Genomic DNA, 20,497 nt, shown 5'->3' with positions numbered 1-20,497 from the left:
TGGAAGAGGGTATTTGAAGAATACATATTTTGGGGGCGGGGGAGGGACAGAGAATCTGGATTTAAATCATCTTGGAGAAATTGTGACTTTCATGACCTAGAGCAAGGTTCCACACCATTCTGGGCCTCAGTTTCCTTATCTAAAAAATGAGAGTATTGGACTAGTTGGCCTTTGCTACTACTTCTGGTACTGGGGGATATACAACCAAGAGGGGGGTGGCCTCCTATTTCTTCCACTAATAGGTCCTCAAGACAGGTCAAATAAATTAAGTGGGTAATCTGAAGAGGAAGGAAATGTATTAGTTTGCTAAGGAAGATAGCTTGCTGTGGGAAGCATCGGGTGCCAGGAGCACAAACCTTGGCTTATTTGTATAGCTTGTTCAGGTTTGCTTAGGATCCACAGCCAATTGGATCAGCAGCATTATCCAGCCTTCAAGAGGACCAATGAGGCACATCTGAAATGTTCTTCTTTGCCTGTTAGGTACCATATTGGTAGGGTAGCATGAAGTTAGAGTGTCCTGACCACAGTCTGGCTTTGTGTTGCCAGACTAGACAGGATGGGGACAATTGAGTCAATTTCACTCTTCAGCCAATAGCAGACTTCAGTCACACAGCATTTTCTGATAACAAACTACCTTTTTTTTTTTTTCCATAATTGTTGGGGGAATTAAATGAGACAATATTTTAAAGAGCTTAGCACAGTACCTGGCCTAAAGTAGATGCTGTATAAATGTGCATTCCCTTCCTGTCCCTTCCCTGGCTCTGCCACCTTATCACCCTAACAAAGAGAAATCATTGCCCTTCACTGCCTCAGTTTCCCTATCGATCAAATGAGGCATTGCACTAGATGATCTCTAAGATTACTGCTAGCTAGGTCTCTGATCCTAATAATCTTTGGAAGAAGAGAGGGATCTTGGGTCCTTTAGTCCTCCCCCGACATACTCTGTTTTTTCAAATGGTTGTTGTAATGGAGAAATTCACTAAGTTAAATCCCCAAAGCATGTATTAAGCACCTAGTATGTGCTGTTTTGTGCTAAGTTTAACAATGAATGAGTTGGGTGTATGATCTCATGATCTCATTGTCATGGGTCTACCAGGCCTACTGCTGGGGGGATCTTTGAGGTCCTTGAGTTCGGCCATTTCATTTAAAAAATGAGGAAACTCAGCTTCACAGAAGGGAATTGACTCAACTGCATTAGACAAGCAGAAGGGAGAAGAAGGACTCCAACCCAGGTCCCAGCCTCCAAATCCACTGTCCCTTCCACTGGGCCCTCCTGCTGTGCCAATAGTATCTCTGTCCCCTCCAGACCTTCCCCAGAGCATTCATCTTCCCTGGTGCCACTTTCCTTTCTCCAAGAACCTTAGCTGGGCATCATGGTCACGCGCTGGATGTCCCTGACAAATTGCTTTAGGAGGGGTGATAATCATTTAAAATCATTTGAACCTCAGTAAGGGCTAGAGCCTGAACTAATCACTCAGAAGCCACTCGTCCTAAGAAACATTGCCTTCTCTGAGTAAACTCAGAATGACTCTTCTTGTGTCAACAAGGCCAGAGGGAGGTGACCAGACCTTCCTAATGTTAATGACCACCAGACAGGCACTATAACGGGACTTTTCTTATCTTAATATTTTTATGGACATGTATGTTATTATGGCGTGTTGATAGTAAAGAAAACACAGATACCCTGAGTCAGAATTTCATTTGACACTTCGTCAACTCTCTTATTTTTTTGTATTTACAACCTATTCAATTAAGAAAATTCCTCTTCTCATGCTATTGTTAAACATCTGTGGAGATCATAAATTTGAGTGACATGGCCACCCTGATTTGGGATGGTTCTAAAATGCATCTAAGCCTCCTCATTCTTTTGTCAGGCCGTCAGATTTCATCCAGCTCCATATGTATGTATTCTGCTAGCTTTAAGGTAATGAATCATATATATATATATGTATATATATATATATATATATATATATATATATATATATATATATATATATATATATGTATATATGTATATATGTCACCTAGCCTGTTCGCCTCTCTTTCAGGTCGACGAGGGGGAATGAGCTTTTGATTTAACACAAGTTCCAATCTAGCTTAGACTAACTTCTTCAGAGAGACCCAAAAAAGGAAAAAGACAAAAAAAAAATTAAAGGAAAGCAATAAAGCTGTGATTTTTGTACTCCACTAATTCTGAGCTAAATGCCTGAGATAATTCAGCAAGCTCCTTGGGTCTTTCTGAAAAGAAGCGATTTGCAAAAAAGGCAGATATGGGCTTGATAGAAGCATAATCTTCCTAACAATTAGAGCCAGGCCAAAATGGAATGAGCTGCTGGGGAGATAGTGGCTTCACCCTCCCGGGAGGTTTTCAAGCAAAGGTTGGATAATCTTTTGTCCAGGATTTTGTAGCAGGGAATACTGGGGGACAGGAAACGAGCGTTTCTAAAGCACCTACTATGTGTCAGGCACTGTGCTGAGCACTTTATAAATATTACCTCTTTTTTTTCTTCATAAGCACCCTAGGAGATAGGGAATATCATTATCCCCATTATGTAGTTGAAGAAACTGAGGCAAGTAAAGGCCCCAGGGCTTGTCTGAGGCCAAATCAGAACTCAGGTCTTTCTGACCTACCATTTCTACTCACTGGTTTCTAGTATTTCAAGGGGAGAGGGCTGGTCTCAGAGTCAGGGGACTAGGGTTCAACTCTAGCTTTTTTGCCTACTCCTCTTGGCCTCAGTTTACTTATCCATAAAACATAAGTGTTTGAGATCTACTAGTCCCACCCTCTCATTTAAGTGTCTAGCACAATTCCTTATACATAGTAGGTGTTAATAAATATTGAGAGGATTTGATTGGCTTTTATCTGAAATGCTGTGATTTTCTTATAGAATATTAATGCACTGGTTTCTAGAATATATGTATAATCTCTAAAGTATTAGGACACAGGGACTCAGATTATGGGCTCTTGGGTTAAGAAATTAGGAGGTGAGAAAACCTCCAGAGAACTAGTGCTTGGGCCCTTTGGTTTCATGGTTGTCTCTCTATCCCCAGTGAAAATAAGCATGGCTGGTGTCTCTACAATGTGCCAGGCAATTTGCTTCATACACACTGAGAGATTCATCAGAGTTCCTGGACTGACTGAGATGCATTTCAGTCTGGAAAGAACTGGAAAAAGCTGACCCTAAGTGCTTGAATCTTTACCTCCTTTTATGGATTGAAAATACCTTCTAGGCTCCCCAAATAGTTTTCTCTCCAAATCCTTTTTTTTCTGATGATGGAAAAAGGGAGAAACTAGAAAGAGACACAACAGAACAATTAAATGAGAAAAAGGAATAATGAATAAAAATAGGAAGAAAGATGAGCAGCAGAGCATGAGGGAAAAATGAACTGGGGATACAGAGAATCCAAGAGCAAAAAATGGAAATTAATCTCAAAGTTCTGGCAGTGAAGATGACAAAGCTTTTTTGGGAGCCCCAAGGAATTCAGGAAGAAGCAGCTTCATCATGCATTCTTTTCTTAAACAAAGCAAATTGTGTGTGCAGGTAAGTCTGAACAAAAGGGGCACTTCCCAACACGAGGTCTCCCAGGTAGTCTAAATCTTCAAGTTGCAAACTTCCCCATGACAAGGCAAAGAGAATTTTGGACAATCTTCAAAAGCTACAAAGAGAAAGAGGTTGAACCAACAGTGGCTGAGGAATGGTCTTCTTAGGTGAGTATCCCATCCACTCCAAGACAACCTCTTTAGCCATCAGAATGATAGAATGATGGAGATTATTATAGCTAAAACACAAAAACACACTGTCTGTCTATCTATCATCAATCTGTCTATCTATCTATCTTTCTATCTATCTATATTAAGTTGATAAGCCTGGCCCTGGAAGACTGTGCTGAAAGGGTGAATGTTTCGAGACTATATTGTATGTGGAGTTTTGAAACAGGAGCAGAGAACGGCCTTTCTACAAACTTGAGAGAAAAATCAGAAAATGGCGTTCATGCAGATTTGGCAGGAGGGGCTGGTGAAGAGAAAGAAGAAGCGGACAGCGGCTGCTGAAATATTGACCCAGACAGAGCAGAAGACTGCCTGCATGAGAACTTTGGAAAGGTGAGAGTGGTGAGCTGCCTTGCAGCTGACTTTGGTGAGATGAGCACAAAGGTGAAGAACTGCCTACATCGAGATCTGGATTCCAGCAGAAGCCAGGAGAGACCAGCCTGAGTTAGTGGACCAGGAACCCAGAGGCATGGAATTCAGCCCTGGGGCAAGATGGAAACTTTGCAGCAAGGAGATGTGTGACCTTTTGCAGCCTCCCCCAGGCCTGTTTGGGACCCAGGAGGGAGGGGTGGATTTGTCTATGGTGGGGTGGGGGAAATGCCTTGGACCCCCAGAGACCCCACCCTGTTGGCTTTATCGCCCAGTAGCTCCTCAGGATATGGAAGCAGCAACTGGAACAGTATGGAAGAACAGACTCACAACAGAACTTTATTTGGACTTTTTCTTTGAGTTGGGACTTTGGGTGCCATGGGGAGAAGGACCCAATCTCAAGAGGTACTTTACTTGGACACTCTATATTAACTTGCTTTGATGTAGGGGTGGACATTTGAATTGTAAACAAGCATTTTGGGAATGACTGATTGAAGAGATTAACTTGCTGGGACCTAGGGGTGGATCATGTTTGTATTGTAAACAAGTATCTGGGAATGACACTGAATAATGTTTTGCTTTGTTGTGAATGACATGTTTTAGTTTCCTGCTTGATTGGATCAAAATGTATAATGCCTCTATTTGTTCCAGGATCCATGGCCATTTAATTTAGATTTTTGTTAGGCCATAGAACCTGGAAGGGGTGAAGTGTAATATCAATTAAGTTGTGACTTTCTTACTGTTTTAAAATGATTAATTAAGTATCTTTGATTGAGTCTTACTAGGAGCTAAGCCCCAGGCCCAAACTCCTATCTATTAGGTACTAAGCCTATGTGGGTGTGAATTGGTAACTAAGGTGGTGGCTCCAGGTGGGGCCAACTAAGGGAGGTCTGATTATATCTTTGCTCCCAAGTAGGCCCAAAACCCATAGCTATTAGGTGCTAAACAATGTGGGCATGAAGCCCTTAAGGTCCTAGGGGGAGGTGCTAACTCCAGAGCCAATAGCAAGAGATTAAGTTCTGGTGGCTCAGATGACATTTGATGATGGCAAAAGAGTGCATAAAAAGAGAAGACAGAACTATTTGCTTAGGGCTCTCACTCCTGGTGGAGACTCCGGGCAGCTGTAGTTAAGAGCCCTCCAGCTTGCCTAGATGTCTGGACTTGGTTAAAATCTGGTAACTATGAATTGGGATTTGAATCAGACAAGGTCTGTCTGTTGATGTTTGTAATTTGTTTGTATTTGCTCCGAAGTTCAGGGTGCTGGCTTTTCCCCCTGAACTAAGTGAATGATATTTGTATGCTGGATTAAAGTAAATTTGTTAATCCCTTAATGTTACTTTCTTTAGTAAAGCAGATCAAAAGAACCTGGGTTTGAGGCATTCTGTGAGCTGGTTGTTGCTGGTTTTACAGCCCCACAGCAGCTGCAAGCCGGATTGTTGAAACGCTATCTTTCTATCTATCTATCTGTCTATCTATCTATCACCTATCACCTATCTACCTATCTATTTGTTTTCTATTATTCCCTTGCTTTATCTGAAGGAATCAATGATTCCTTCAGAAGGTTGATGATGAAGCCTCCCTCCCTTCTCTTGACCCACAGGTAATGAATTAGACTTAAAAAATAGAGCAAACATATTCAAAGGTGTGAATGAGCTAATTTGCTTTGGTGGGGAGGTGGGAGAGAGAGGGAAGGAAGGAATGAAGGAAGAAAGGAGGAAAAAAAGAAATTCTAGGGAAATAAGAGCTAGAAAACAAAGATTTTGCTTAGAGCTGATAGAACACAATGTTTGAGTGTAATCCTGATGGCTTGACCTAATCCAGAGATTGCTGATAACAAGAGGATTGGTGAACTAGACAACCAGGTGGGTCCTTGAGAGCTATGTTTAAATTCTTCCTCCAGACAGGAACATCCTTCAAAGGCTGGACCTGTGGGTTCTACTCCACCCCCTCTCCTTTTTCAGGAATTCCAGGGGATACTTGGGAGCAAAGTAAACCCTCAAAACCCTCTCCTTCGCTACTGTTTCCTCCCCAATAACCAAGACTGGCCCATCCACTATTTTTTTTTTTTAAACATCCTGGGCCTGGATTGCTTTTTGTATGTCTGTGGCTTTAATTAAGGCCCTCCAACATATCAAACTCTCCAGGCTTCTGCATTAGTTTACTCTCACTCAGAAAATTTCCTTAGCCCAGAGAAGAGGAGTTTTTTTGTTATTGTTTTTGTTTGTATGCTTTGTTTTGTTTTGCTTAGGCAATTTCCCTCCAGCTTGCTCAGAGGTTTCCTGATTGCAGTCTTTGGCATCTTGGAGCCTAATACCATTATTCCCCTCCCCACTCCCATCTCCCAGTTTAGGGATTAGGCCTTTCTTTGAGACATTTTCTTTTGTCTGCTCAGAGGTCTTTCCAGGCTCTGCTGAGGGCCAGGGGGTGATTATGTCCTGTGGATCTCTAAGTGTCTGGGAGCAAAGAAGGGGAGTCTACTGGCTGACTGGAGAATGGCTGCTCAAGGAGCTCAGAGGGGCAAGGATATGTTTTTTTATGTCAGGTGATAGAGAACATGTTCTGCCCAGATAGCAGTAAAGATTTGACTCAGATAATTGTGAGCACAGATGCCTTGGTAGATCATTTTGAAGGGGAACACCCCAAATCATAGCAACTGACTTCTACAATGCACTTTACATTTCCCAAAGCTCTTCATATCCATGCTGTGAAGTAGGAATAGTGGGGATTATTGTCCCCATTTTAGAGAAGAGCAGACTGAGGAGTAGAGGGATGCGAACACTTGACCAGGATCATAAAGCTAGTGTATGTTAGAGGCAGAATTGGAAGCTCCATGTCCAGCACACAGTCTAATGTGGACCATGATGCTTCTGTCCCATTCATCCTTTGATAGGCTCCTCCCCAGTGGACTGTGAGCTCTTGAGGAGAAGTGACTGCCTGCCACCTTTCTTTGTATGTGTCAGCCTGCACAAGTGAGTGGGTGACATAGCTAAGAAGCCTCGAAGCCAGGATCACAACTTAATGCCTTTGACTCCAAAGCCAGCATTCTTCCCAGTTGGCCCCATTACCCTCACTGGTTCTTTTCAGGTACTCTAGTCTCCATCTGCTGCTCAAGAAGGCCCCAGGCCTGTGACTCACCTTGGGACTCTACTGTTGCTGTTCCCCTCAACTGGAACCCTTTCTTTACCAACTTTTCCTGGAATCCTAATCATCCTTCAGGATCTCATTTTGTCTTGGTTTCCTCTCACCACAATGACCCCCATGAATTTATATAGATTTAATATATATATATATATACACACATGTATACATGTATACATACATACATATACATACATATATATATATATATATATATATATATATATTTCACTTAGGTACAGAATGCACAATGCTTTCTAGTGGATCTGTGTCAACCCACAGATCACAATGGGAGAGAACCTCGGTAGCCCTAAAGTCCATCCTGAGCCTCTCAAGAATTTCATGCCCAAGGCGAGGCAAAGGCTTGAGGGATAGACAGGTGATTAGCAGCTCAGGCGCATTCTATCCTTTAGCTTTGGGAGGGCTCAGATTTGGATTTTGTGACAAAGTTTTGTTTTTTCTGTTGTGTGTGTCAGTGTGTGTGTGTATGTTGGGGGAATGTGCGTGTGTCTGTGTGTGTGTGTGTGTGTGTGAGACTGTTGCCTTCTGGACAGCAAACCTAAATCTTCCTCTTCATTTTTTATCCATTATTTCTAGTTCTGCCTTTTGAGTGTAAATGCTATCTTCACTATGAGATAAAAGAAATCCCCAAATAGCCTTGAAAAGGTGAGACCTGTATGAATAGAAATGATTTTGTTTTGGTCTGCTCTTAAAGATTCATTGATTTGTTTTGTTTTCATACTATAAACATTAACAGATTACCTTGACTCCATGAAAGGTCTCATGTAATAAAGTAAAATAGTTAAGAAAATTAACAAAAGAATGACCTCATATGAAACTGCAAACCATACTCCATGTCTATAGCCCTGCTCTCAGCTCTTTATTTTTTTTAATTTAACAGAAATCAATTTTCTCTCCTTCTCTTCTCCCCTCCAGAGAGAGAGAGAGAGAGAGAGAGAGAGAGAGAGAGAGAGAGAGAGAGAGAGTAAAAACAAATTCCTTGTAATAAGTAAGCGTTGTAAAACAAAACAAATTCCATCATTGGCATATTATGCCATTATGTATTACATTTTCTTGTTTTTTCAATCATTTCAGTAGTATCAGACTCTTCAAGACCTCATCTGGGATTTCTTTGGCAGAGATAATGAGGTGGTTTGCCATTTCCTTCTCCTGTTCATTTTAGAGAGGAGGAACTGAGGTAACTAGGGTTAAGTGACTTTCACAGGATCATAGACCTAGCAAGTGTCTGAGGCTGAATTTGAACTCAAGAAGATAAATCTCCCTGACTTCAGGTACAGCACTTATTATTCACTGTGCCACCTAGATGTCCATATATTATATATTGTGGCTATATATAATAAATACATGTTATGTGTATATGCATATATACATGTATGTGTATATATTTGTGTATGTGTATATACATATAGAAGTGATGATTTAGGGTATAGAATTATGAAGACATATACATATAATCGTATTTCAAATTATATATTTCATATATGTGATAATATACACATACACACACACACACCTATATATATACATATATATACACATACATACACATATTTGCATAGACACGGATAGGATAGAGTCTTATAGCTCATCCCCATATAACACCTACTAAGAAGTGAGAAGTATCACTTTTCTGTCAGGAAGAGGATTATTTCCTTCACCAGGAATACTGTGGGTTTAAAGGAAAGAGGCAAAGTGCTTTGTAAGTAGGGAAGGTCTCCACAGAGGTAGGCGTTTACTAAATCAACGCCTATTCTGGTAGAAAGAGCAGGACAAGTGAAGTCAGATCTGGATTCCAGTGTGAAGCCCATTCTTTAATCTGGGTGACCAGGGGCAAATTTTAAATTCTCTCTGCCTCAGATGGTAGCCTCGTCCTCCTTAACTCTTTGGTCAAATGGTACTGATATTCACAATCCCTAATCCCCAGATTAGGAGGGAGGAGAGCTCTTTGTAAAGTCTTCTGCTCTTGGCAGGTGGGAGTTGCTGTTGTAGCATGTGGGGGGTGGGGTGGGGATTTATCATTTCCTTTCTTTTTCTGTCACCCTCAACACGTATGCTTTGTACATAGAAGGAATGGGCTCAGTAATTGTTGAGTGACTGAATGATCCATGTCAACACAGAAGCAAAACTGAATCAGAAATATTTCATGATGTGTTAGAAATGCACATTGTGGACAGCCAAGTGTGAGTCCTAAAACGCCAGTGAGATAAGGAGGCTCGACCTCAGAGAACTCCAGGGTCTTCAGAAGGAAATTCAGAACAGGCCACTTGCTATCAATGTTTATACAGATTTTTTGGCTTCCTCAAAAGTAAGACCACTGGAGGGACTCCTTGGATCCCACTACCCCATAGTGTGCTCTTCACACAGTGGACACTTTGAACATAGTTTGATAAGAGCAATCAATAATGCTGCCATGTGACATATGCAGTCCTTCAGATCAACATGCTATGTGAAATCTTGCAATACCAATACCAATACCGATAATAATGGTTTACATTTATGTAGTGCTTAGTGTATGCCAGGCACTGTGCCAAGTGCTTTACAACGATTATCTCATCTGATCCTCACAGCAACCCTGGTAGGTATGCGCTATCATCATCCCCACTTTATAGATGAGAAAAACTGAGGCTAACAGATGTACAGTAACCTGCCTATGCGCAGATTTGAACTCAGGTGTTCCCAATTCCAGGCCCAATGCTTTATCCACAAATTCAAGGAGCTTCAGGGCTTTGGGGGAAAAGCAGTTAAGGACACAAAACTCAAAAACTTCATCTTTGGCACATTTTAATAAAAGATGTCAGTCTAATAAAAATAGTAGCACAGTTTTATATATGTCAAATGGTTAAGAGATATATAAATCCTGTAATAAATGTTGGCTGTGTTCATCTCTGGCCTCCTCTCTCATCCAGACAGGACTCTCTTGTAAGCTGGGCAGGGCCCAAAGGCAGAAGGCCTTGGCAGTGAACATGTAGCTGTTACTGCAACAGAAGGTATAAAATAAACATGGCCTTTTACATAGACAGAGACCCAAAGCCTGCTTGTGCAAGTGGCCATAGGAAGGGTTGGAGCTGGGCAATCATTGAGAAGTGATTCCATTTTCTGTGTGATGCTGTTTCTCAAGGAAGAGATCTGTGCAGAGGCAAACTTTAATATGATTACTCCCTTAGTATATCAATGGAATGGGGGAAAATTGAATTTTGTTAAAACAAGTTTTCTAGCAGAATTGCCTATCTTTCAGTGGTTCTGATGAGGGTTTGGGGTGAGAGGTGCTCGACACCCCAAAGTACTGACACACTGGGTCCTGCCGAAAGAATTCGACTCAAGCTTTCTCAGTCAAGGGAAAAGATAAAGTTTATTAAGAGTTAGCCAAATAAGCCTGCCCCAAGAGATACCACCCCTTGCGACGCCTTTAAGGAAAGAGGGCCAGACCCATCTGAGCTAGATTGATTCTGACCACCTTCATGGAGGCAAGATGGAGATTATATACACAAAGGTTGTAGGAGGGATTGAGGGGTGGTCTGGGGTGACCAGAGGAGGGGTCTAGGGAGGGACTTAAGGAGGAGTCTAAGGAGGAGCTTGAAGTGACTGGGATGAGGTCAGACTCCAGGGTGGGGGAAACAGCTGAGGGCTATATGGAAATGACAGACCATAAAGGGCTAGGGTAACAGAGCTAGCATATAGATATTTTGATCAGGAATAAGGATGGGAAACAGGATTAAGGGTGGGAAACAGCTGGACAATAGAGGACTGGGCAAGGTAGGCCTTTGGGCTTAATGGTTATAGCCTCAGGCCAAGGCTAGATCAAGTGGGAAGATTCAAGGAGAGTTCAAGGGTTCAAGGGGTTCTCAGGGACTGTGCCCTCATCAGTTCCGTGATCTCACCACTGCGCTTGCTCCTTTCCCATGTCTCCTTCTGTCTCCTTCCATGTGACTCTTTTCCAGGTCCACTGCTGTGGATACTCCATAAAGAACAAACAAAAGCCATTGCTGACTTCCTCTTATTTTTTTGAGATGGCATTGGGACCAGAGCAGTCCTGAGGCTGCCATTTCCTGGTCTCACTCTTGTTTCATGACTTGATATTCTTCAGTTGCTTCAGTCATATTTGACTCTTTCTAATACCATTTGGGATTTCCTCGGCAAAAAATACTAGAGTGATTAGATGGTGAGTGGGAAGGAGGGACTTCCCTAAAGCTCTTCCCTAGGACCCTCCAAACACCTACAAAAATGGCTCTGAACAAATTCTAGAACTGCAGAACCCACAATATAGCAAAGGGAAGCAGGGATCCAGCCTAGGACACCCTGGATGATCACTGGGTAAGGTCTATCACACTGTGCTGGGAGCCGAGTGCAGCAGAGCCCAGTGAAGGCCACGCAAAGACCAACCACACTGGGACCCAGGCAGAACAGGCCTTAGCACCCTGAATCAGTGAGCTGTGGCAGTTACCAGACTTTTCAACCCACAAACACCAAACACAACAGAGAAGGAAAGTAGGAAAAACTGTGGGGATAGAGTGAAAGAAGTTTACAGTCAGCCACGCAGATAGCTGTGACGCTGCTTCCAGAGCTACAGCTGCACTTTCTTCTGGCCCCAGACCCAGCTGATGGGAGGAATTAAGTGGCAGATCAGAGCAGGAGTGCAGAGCCTTCTTAGATATGAGTCAAGGTTCAGGTTAGTGGTTCTTGGGGGTGGAGGAGCATTGGTGTGGCAGAGCAAGCTGTGTAGAAATAGCTCTGAAAACAACCGTGCAGCCCCTCAAGCTTGGGACAAAGTACTTCTCTACTCAACAAGCAGTCATACCCCTAGAAAAAGCTCAAGGTCAAACAGTTGGCTGAAAACATAAACAGGCAGTGAAAATGGACTCAGATACAAACTCAGACTTTGGAATCTTTTTTTGGTGACAAAGAAGATCAAAACATACAGCCAGAAGAAGTCAACAGCATCAAAGAGCCTACATCAAAAGCCTCCAAGGAAAATATGAACTGGTCTCAGGCTATGGAAGAGCTCAAAAAGGATTTGGAAAAGCAAGTTAGAGAAGTAGAGGAAAAATTGGAAGAGAAATGAGAGTGATGCAAGGAAATCATGAAAAACAAGTCAATGACTTGCTAAAAGAGACTCCAAAAAATACTGAAGAAAATAGCACCTTAACAAATAGACTAACTCAAATGGCAAAGGAGCTCCAAAAAGCCAATGAGGAGAAGAATGGCTTGAAGGGCAGAATTAGCCAAATGGAAAAGGAGGTCCAAAAGACCACTAAATAAAACACTACTTTAAAAATAAGATTGGAGCAAGTGGAAGCTAGTGACTTTATGAGAAATCAAGATATTATAAAACAGTACCAAAGGAATGAAAAGATGGAAGACAATGTGAAATATCTCATTGGAAAAAACACTGACTTGGAAAATAGATCCAGGAGAGATAATTTCAAAATTATTGGACTACCTGAAAAAAGGAGCCTAGATATCATCTTTCAAGAAATTATAAAGGAAAACTACCCTGATATTCTAGAGCCAGAGTACAAAATAGTAATTGAAAGAATCCAACAATTGCCTCTTGAAAAAGATCCCAAAAAGAAAACTCCTAGGAATATTGTTGCCAAATTTCAGAGCTCCCAAATCAAGGAGAAAATACTGCAAGCAGCCAGAAAGAAATAATTTGAGTGTTGTGGAAACACAATCAGGATAATACAAGATCTAGCAGCTTCTACATTAAGGGTTTGAAGGGTTTGGAATATGATATTCCAGAGGCCAATGGAGCTAGGATTAAAACCAAGAATAACCTACCCAGCAAAATTGAGTGTAATGCTCCAAGGCAAAATATGGATTTTCAATAAAATAGAGGACTTTCAAGCTTTTTCAGTGAAAAGACCAGAGCTGAATAGAAATTTTCACTTTCAAATATAAGAAAGAAGAGAAGCATAAAAAGCTAAACAAGAAAAAGAAATCACAAGGGACTTACTAAAGTTGAATTGTTTTGTTTACATTCCTACATGGAAAGATGATGTGTATAATTCATAAGACCTCAGTACTAGGGTAGCTGAAGGGAATATATATATATATATATATATATATATATATATATATATATATACATACATACATACATATATCTCATATATATGTATATAGACAGAGGGCACAGGGTGAGTTGAATATGAAGTGATGATATCTCAAAAAATAAAATCAAATTAAGGGATGAGAGAGGAATGTATTGAGAGAGGGAGAAAGGGAAAGATAAAATAGGGTAAATTATCTTGCATAATAGTATCAAGAAAAATCAGTTCTCTTGGAAGGGAAGAGGGAGCAGGTGAGGGGGAATGAGTGAATCTTGCTCTCATCGGATTTGACCTGAGGAGAGGATAACATACACACTCAATTGGGCATCTTACCCCACTGGAAAGAAGGAGGAAGGAGATAAAAAAGGGTGGATGATAGAAGGGAGGGCAGATGGGGGCGGAGGTAATCAAAAGCAAACACTTAGGGGCAGCTAGGTGGCACTGTGAGTAGAGCACTGGCCCTGGAGTCAGAAGGACCTCAGTTCAAATCCGGCCTCAGACACTTGACACATGTACTAGCTGTGTGACCTTTGGCAAGTCACTTAACCCCTATTGCCCTACCAAAAAACAAAAAAAAAATTTCAAACACTTTCGGAAAGGGACAGGGTCAAGGGAGAAAATTGAATAAAGGGGGATAGGATAGGAAGGAGAAAAATATAGTTAGTCTTTCACAACACGAGTATTGTGGAAGGGTTTTGCATAATAATTCACTCATTGCCTATGTTGAATTGCTTGCCTTCTTAGGGAGGGTGGGTAGAGAAGGAAGAGGGGAGAGAATTTGGAACTCAAAGTTTTTAAAGCAGATGTTCAAAAAACACATGCAACTAGGAAATAAGATATACAGGCAATGGGGCATAGAAATTTATCTTGCCCTACAAGAAAGTAAGGGAAAAGGGGATGGGGTGGAATGGGGTGACAGAAGGGAGGGCTGATTGGGGAATGGGGCAATCAGAATATATGCCATCTTGGAATGGGGGGTAGGGGAGAAATGGTGAGAAAATTTGTAATTCAAACTCTTGTGGAAATCAATGCTGAAAACTAAAAATATTGAATAAATAAATAATAATTTAAAAAAAATACTAGAGTGATTTGCCATTTCCTTCTCCTGCTTTTATTACAGATGGGGAAACTGAGGCAAACAGGATTAAGTGATTTACCCAGGGTAACAGAGCTAGTCAGTGTCACAGGCTGGTTTTGAATTTATAAAGACCAGTCTTCCTGACTTCAGGCCCAGCATTTCACCACCTAGAAATAAGAATTTCATGACTAGCCTTTGTTCATTTCTGATTATGAATATTCCTAGTGATGTCATTAAGTTAATCTGTGAACATGATTCCTTCCTCACAAGGGGTGATAACATCTCTCCATTGACACTGGAGTCACCAAAATTTTGGTTCTTCAGAGATCATTTTCCATGACTCAAAGCCATAGGCTAATCATGCTTAAAATACGGAATTTTCTGTCAAGGAGCAGTCACTTGGTATTATTGAAATTGTTACCAGTTTCCCAAATGGAATGTCACTTGCATTATCCCTCTTATACAATCTCAGGATGAAGGCATTGTCTATTTTCATTGCCCTTTTTACAGCATCTATACTGATGGATTAAATCAATAAGATGCATGGCATGGTCTGGATAACTAAAAAATCATTTTATCCATTGGGTATTTCCTTTGTGGATTCTTAGGGTAATATTACATTCTATTTGGAGAAAGAATACATGAGTCTCTGGTTGTGTACAGAAAAAAAAAGTATAAAATAAATACAATGTAGGAAGTTAGTCAATAGGCCAATAAATTATGTCATAATAATAAATGTCAGTCAATTCAGTGGCTTCTGTGTGCTAAGTGATGGGGATGCCAATACAAAAAAGAAAAAGGATCTAAACAGATCTAAAATAAAATAAAAAATAAATCTAAAAGGATCTAAAAAATATCTAATTGAGAAAGATAATCTCAAAAAGAAATTTAAAAGGGTGGAAGACGGAAGGGGAGAGGAGGTACCCAAAGCAAGTATTACACCTAAATCAAAGCCCACCATTAATCCCCTTTGAGCCCACCATTAATCTCCTTTATATTCTTGTCTTTGTCTCTGCCCTACACCCTGAAATGGCTTGAAACTGCTTAAGGCATAGTTCTGGGTAGATTGCCCAAGGCTAGTCCCCTGACCCTCCTACCCCTTCCTCATGATTCAGCATTCTGTATATTCTCTTTACATCAGCATTATGTGCAAGGATCAGTTGCTAGAGTAGGGTATAAGTTTATTTTAAGGAGAACCCCACCCCCCTTACCAAATAGCCCCACACCCTGGGTTATGGCGCAGCTATTTTGCTGACCAAGCTAGGTCCCTCCACTCAGACCATAACTGATCAAGTAGGGGTTACTTTCTGGGAAATTCCACCCTGAACCCTCCACCCAGTTATAGGAAACCAATCACGACCTAAGAGGGCCGCCCATTCTAGAAGCTGACAACCCTGTGTCACAGGATGGTCTCACCCCTGAAACTTGGCGCCACATTCCCAAATTAGCTCTGAGCCAACAAATCCAACGAATGGCTGATCTTTTCTTCTGTACATCATTGCTTCTGCTAGCGACCCTCCCTAATTGTGTAATTGTGGTTTTTGCCTTTATAAGCATTGTAGTCCCTCAGTTCAGAACTGCCTGATTTGAGTGCATACTCCAGGTAGTCATGCACTTGGCCAATAAATCCACACTTAAATTTACCTTGAACCCAGGTCTCATCTTGCTGTTATTTTCTACATGACACACAAACTTAATGAAGAAGTCCTAAGTAGCTCAACCGAGGGGAAATAAAGATGTGACTGGTCTGGGGGCCCTCATGATATTGAGGTTTGGAGGAATTCTTGGCTCCGCTTTCCATTCAGAGGGTCCCTGGGGTAAAGAGCAGTGATGAAATGTGAGTACCAAAGCTGATCTGAGGAAAGGAGAAAAGAAGGAAGGGAGGAAGGAAGGAAGGAAGGAAGGAAGGAAGGAAGGAAGGAAGGAAGGAAGGAAGGAAGGAAGGGAGGGAGGGAGGGGAGGGGAGGAAAAAGGAAAGAGAATATGCTACCACCAGATATTTAAGAATTTCTGTAACTGAAGGTGGGGGGGGAGAGGGAGAGGGAAAGGGAGAGAGAAAGACAGAGAGAGACAGAGAGAGAGATCTGGTAAGGGCTACTAAAATCTTTCTCAAAAAAAGTTTTCTTTTTCAATTCATAAAATATATAAGATTTTAGAAGGAAACCAATTTTTTTAGAATACAATTATCAAATATAGTTTTTAAAGTTTATAGACACCAGGCTAAGAGGTTAAGCACCCTATGGGAACTTTTCAATCCAGCATTCACAGGTCCTAAATATCTCCTTTAATGTTTTTGTTTTTCTTTCTTAAAGCTCAAACAATTCTTGTAACTTTACCAGGAGGGCAATTCTCTTCATTCTCAGAGGTGTGTGGGGCTTTGTTTATTGGGTTGAGTGAGTAGGGGAGTAGGAAGAGAGATGCTGGCAAAGTCACAATTTCAAATCAGTAAGGAGCACCACTTGTTCAAAGCAGATTACAAGGAGCCTCTAATTAATACACCCCCATTAGGATTAACATAAAGTGTTAGACAGCCTCATTAAGTAGAAGCAGCAGTCTGCTTTCCAGAAGCAGTCTGTGATCCCCTGGAAAACCTGAGATGGATCCTGCCTGAATTCTAGATGTTCCAAATTTAGCATCAGGAAAACAGGGTAGGCTGGGAGCAGAGCACTCTGGATAATGGAGCAATACATTTTAAATTTTAAAGTATCTACATCAACGTTGAAATGTTTAAAGTAGGTTATCGGCTTATTGTTTGAAGGCAATCCCAACAAACTAGCCATTCCCCACCCTCACGGTCCACAATCCCAACCTACCTGTGGGGCCCAGCTGGTTATTGGCAATGCCACTTCCAGAATGCAGATTTGCCAGACAGGGCAAGGTCTCGGATTTGATTTGATGTGGAAGTTGATTTGAAGCATGAAGCTGGAGAAAGAAGTTCATTCATGTCAAGTCTAGCCCTCTTGCTGCTTTGAAGTGTCAGAAAATGAGCTTGTTTTTATTCCCAGAATAAACAGGCCACTCACAGAGAAAACAGAAAGAGAAAGTTCCAACAAAGGTACCAGACACATCCCCTTTCTTAGTCTAATGACTTGGCACTTAAGTCTCTGGAAAATTCCAGCTCTGATACTGGTTTACTGCTTTCCCCAGATTTTGTGTCTTCAGGTCTGTAAATCACTTCCTGGACTGTCCTCAGTTACCACAGACCCCAGTTATGAGGCCAAACAGGACTCATCCAGACAGTAAGAACAGCATTCAGTAAAGATAGAAAGGACATTTACTGATAAGAGAAACTTAAACAACATAAAACATTTTCTGCTCTCAAATAAAAATGAGTATAATTTCCTATGCCTCCAGCATGGGGAAAGATTGTAAAGGCGTGGAGAAATTGTGCCTCAGCATGTGTGTCTGGGGTTTGAGGAAATTGCTGGTGGTTATCACGAATCTCTGATCAGCATGCTTTCTGTGGCCTGCAGAGAGGTCTGCTAATCCTAGCCCAAATTCTCTGAACAGGCTGGAATCAGTGTTGCCTTTCGGCTTGGCTCTGGCTTGGTAACAAATCCATCAATATCCTCCTTCCCCCCCACCCCATTTGGGGACACTGAGGCAGCATGCCATCATGTGTCTGATGTCTCTGCTCCAAAAAGCAGACCATATTTTGCCTTTTCATCTCCATTCCCTCCGGTGGCTCCCCAACACCCAAACAGCCACAAGAAGAAGGACAAAACCTTCCATTTTCTCACTACAGAGCTTCCCTTTTCACGGATATTGCTGAATGAAACTATCCTAGCATTCGGGTAGCTAGCATCTGGCCTGCTGGGCTCTGCTGTCCTGCCGCATTCTTCCCTGAGTTTCAGCCCTGTGCAGGAGTTTTCTGTGCAGGGCAGTGTGCCCCTGACTACTTTACAGGGGGTTCTAGATGACCAGCTATAACATTACACAACATATGCCAGGCACTGGCTAAGCCCATTACAATTCTTACCTCGGTGGATCCTTACAACACCCATAGGAGGTAGGTGCTTTCATAATTCCCATTTTACTGATGAGGAAACTGAAGTAAACAGAGGGCAAGGGACCTACCTAGGGTCATGCAGCTCCTAAGAGCCTGAGGCCAGATTGGAACTCAAGACTTCTTGACTCTAGGACCTACTATTAATGTCATCACAGGTATGTTTTGAGAAATTCCAAAAGCTAGATGCTGTGAGGGCGCCCATAAACATAATAATAACACTCAGTCTTGATCCCACTTTAGCCAAAAGTGATGCTAGATACTTTAGATATTAATGAACACTCCACACCCCCATTTTTATTCTCATCAGCAAAGATACTTGCACTGCATCAACTGCCACACCATGTTGCTGGGTTGCCCTTTTTACCTGCCATGACCACCTCAAGACAGACGGGCACAAGACTGTTGCCACCATCCGGCTAGCAGCTTCTGTGGGGATGTAAGATCCACCCACAGCCAGCACCCAGAAAGCTGCCAAGAGCACAGGTTCTTTTGAGCTGCCTTAATAAGGAAAGCAAGGTTAAAGGGGTTGACAAGTTTACTTTAATCCAGCATACAGACTGCATTCACGTAGCTCAGGGGAAAAAGCCAGCACCCTGAACTTCAGAGCCAAATACAAAACAATTACAAACACCAACAGACAGACCCGATTCAGATTCATAGTTACCAACATCTAGGTTCATCCCGGAGCTCAGAACAAGGGCTGGCCCAGAGTCACCAGCACCACCACTGCTGTTGGAAGGAGCTCCAAGGAACAGACAGCCAACTCCTGGTTTTTATATTTTTTTCAGCATCAGGGGTGAGTCACACATGCAACTCACCCACGTGACCTAGAATCGTCACAAAGAGGCAGACTTAAACCCACGTGGTATAAAAGCCTCTGCTCTCTCAGACATGTAAACTAGGCCCTCCCTGGAGTTAGCCCCACCTTGGGCCCCACCTTAGTTGCCAATCCACACCCACTAAGGTTTTACACCTAATAGGGGTTTGGGCCTGGGGCTTAGCACCTAGTAAGGCTCAATGAATTACTCAAAGGGAACAAAAGCCGAACTGTTCAAGGGCACTTGTTGAACTAAGTGTTAAGGAGCCCATTTTTGCTTACCAACACAGAGACAGACAAGACTGCATCTCTGAAATCATCTCACCAGTTTTATTTCGCTCTGGAGAATGTGAATTCTCTGAAAGGAGGGATTCTCACAGGACACAGTGGTGACAGCTTAACTGCTAGGGATCTTTCAGTGTAAGAAACTCTCACCTCCCAGGGGTCCTGGGGACTAAAAATAAGGCCAGCTGTTCAAAACAAAGGTTTCAAGTGAGATGGTAAATCCAGCTTCTTTTTTAAGAAGAGGGGGTGGAGGGTTTAGCTACATAAGCACCTTTTTCAGCTTTTGATGGCTCTGCAGAGACGCATGGAAAGAGAAAGGAATTGAAAGGAGAGAAAAGATAGAAATAAACCTTAAGCTGATTATTCATAGCCATGAATTCTTTTTAGGTAGATGCTATAAGGAATTCAGAAATTAGCCATTGTTTATTAAATATAAGAAGTAATAATAACATATATGGGCAATTCCCAAGGAGCTTTCAACACCTCTTTTGGAGGACACAACTGGGATAGATCTTAATGCTTGTGTTAAAGTCATTAAGATTTGAAGCATTTCTAAAGGATTTACTATTTGCAGGCCATTGTGCCAGGCTCTGGAGATAAAAATACCTGCAAAAAAATTCTCTCTTTGGGAGCTAACATTCTAATGAGGAAACTGAAAAGTGCTGGTGGGTGGGGAAGGGTTTGAAGGGATCCACCAATGGGCAGAACAGGAAGTCTAAAGAATAAAGGATGTCTGCTTTGGGCTTTGCTCAAATAAGGGGGTCTTTGAGTTCTTTAAGGAGACAAGGAGGTCACAGGGGAATAATGGGAAAGGATGGGGAATAAAAGATTAATGACCCTCAACACACATAGTCTGTAGTTTTAAAAAGGTCATTATTCTCCTGGATTTTTATTAATATTTCCCCTGACCTCATAATCAGAGTTCATAGAACTCTGCACCCCTCTTCTCCACCCCCAT

This window comes from Trichosurus vulpecula, chromosome 4, assembly GCF_011100635.1.
Source record: "Trichosurus vulpecula isolate mTriVul1 chromosome 4, mTriVul1.pri, whole genome shotgun sequence".
Lineage (NCBI taxonomy): Eukaryota > Metazoa > Chordata > Mammalia > Diprotodontia > Phalangeridae > Trichosurus > Trichosurus vulpecula.
Note: the sequence above shows the minus strand (reverse complement) of the source record.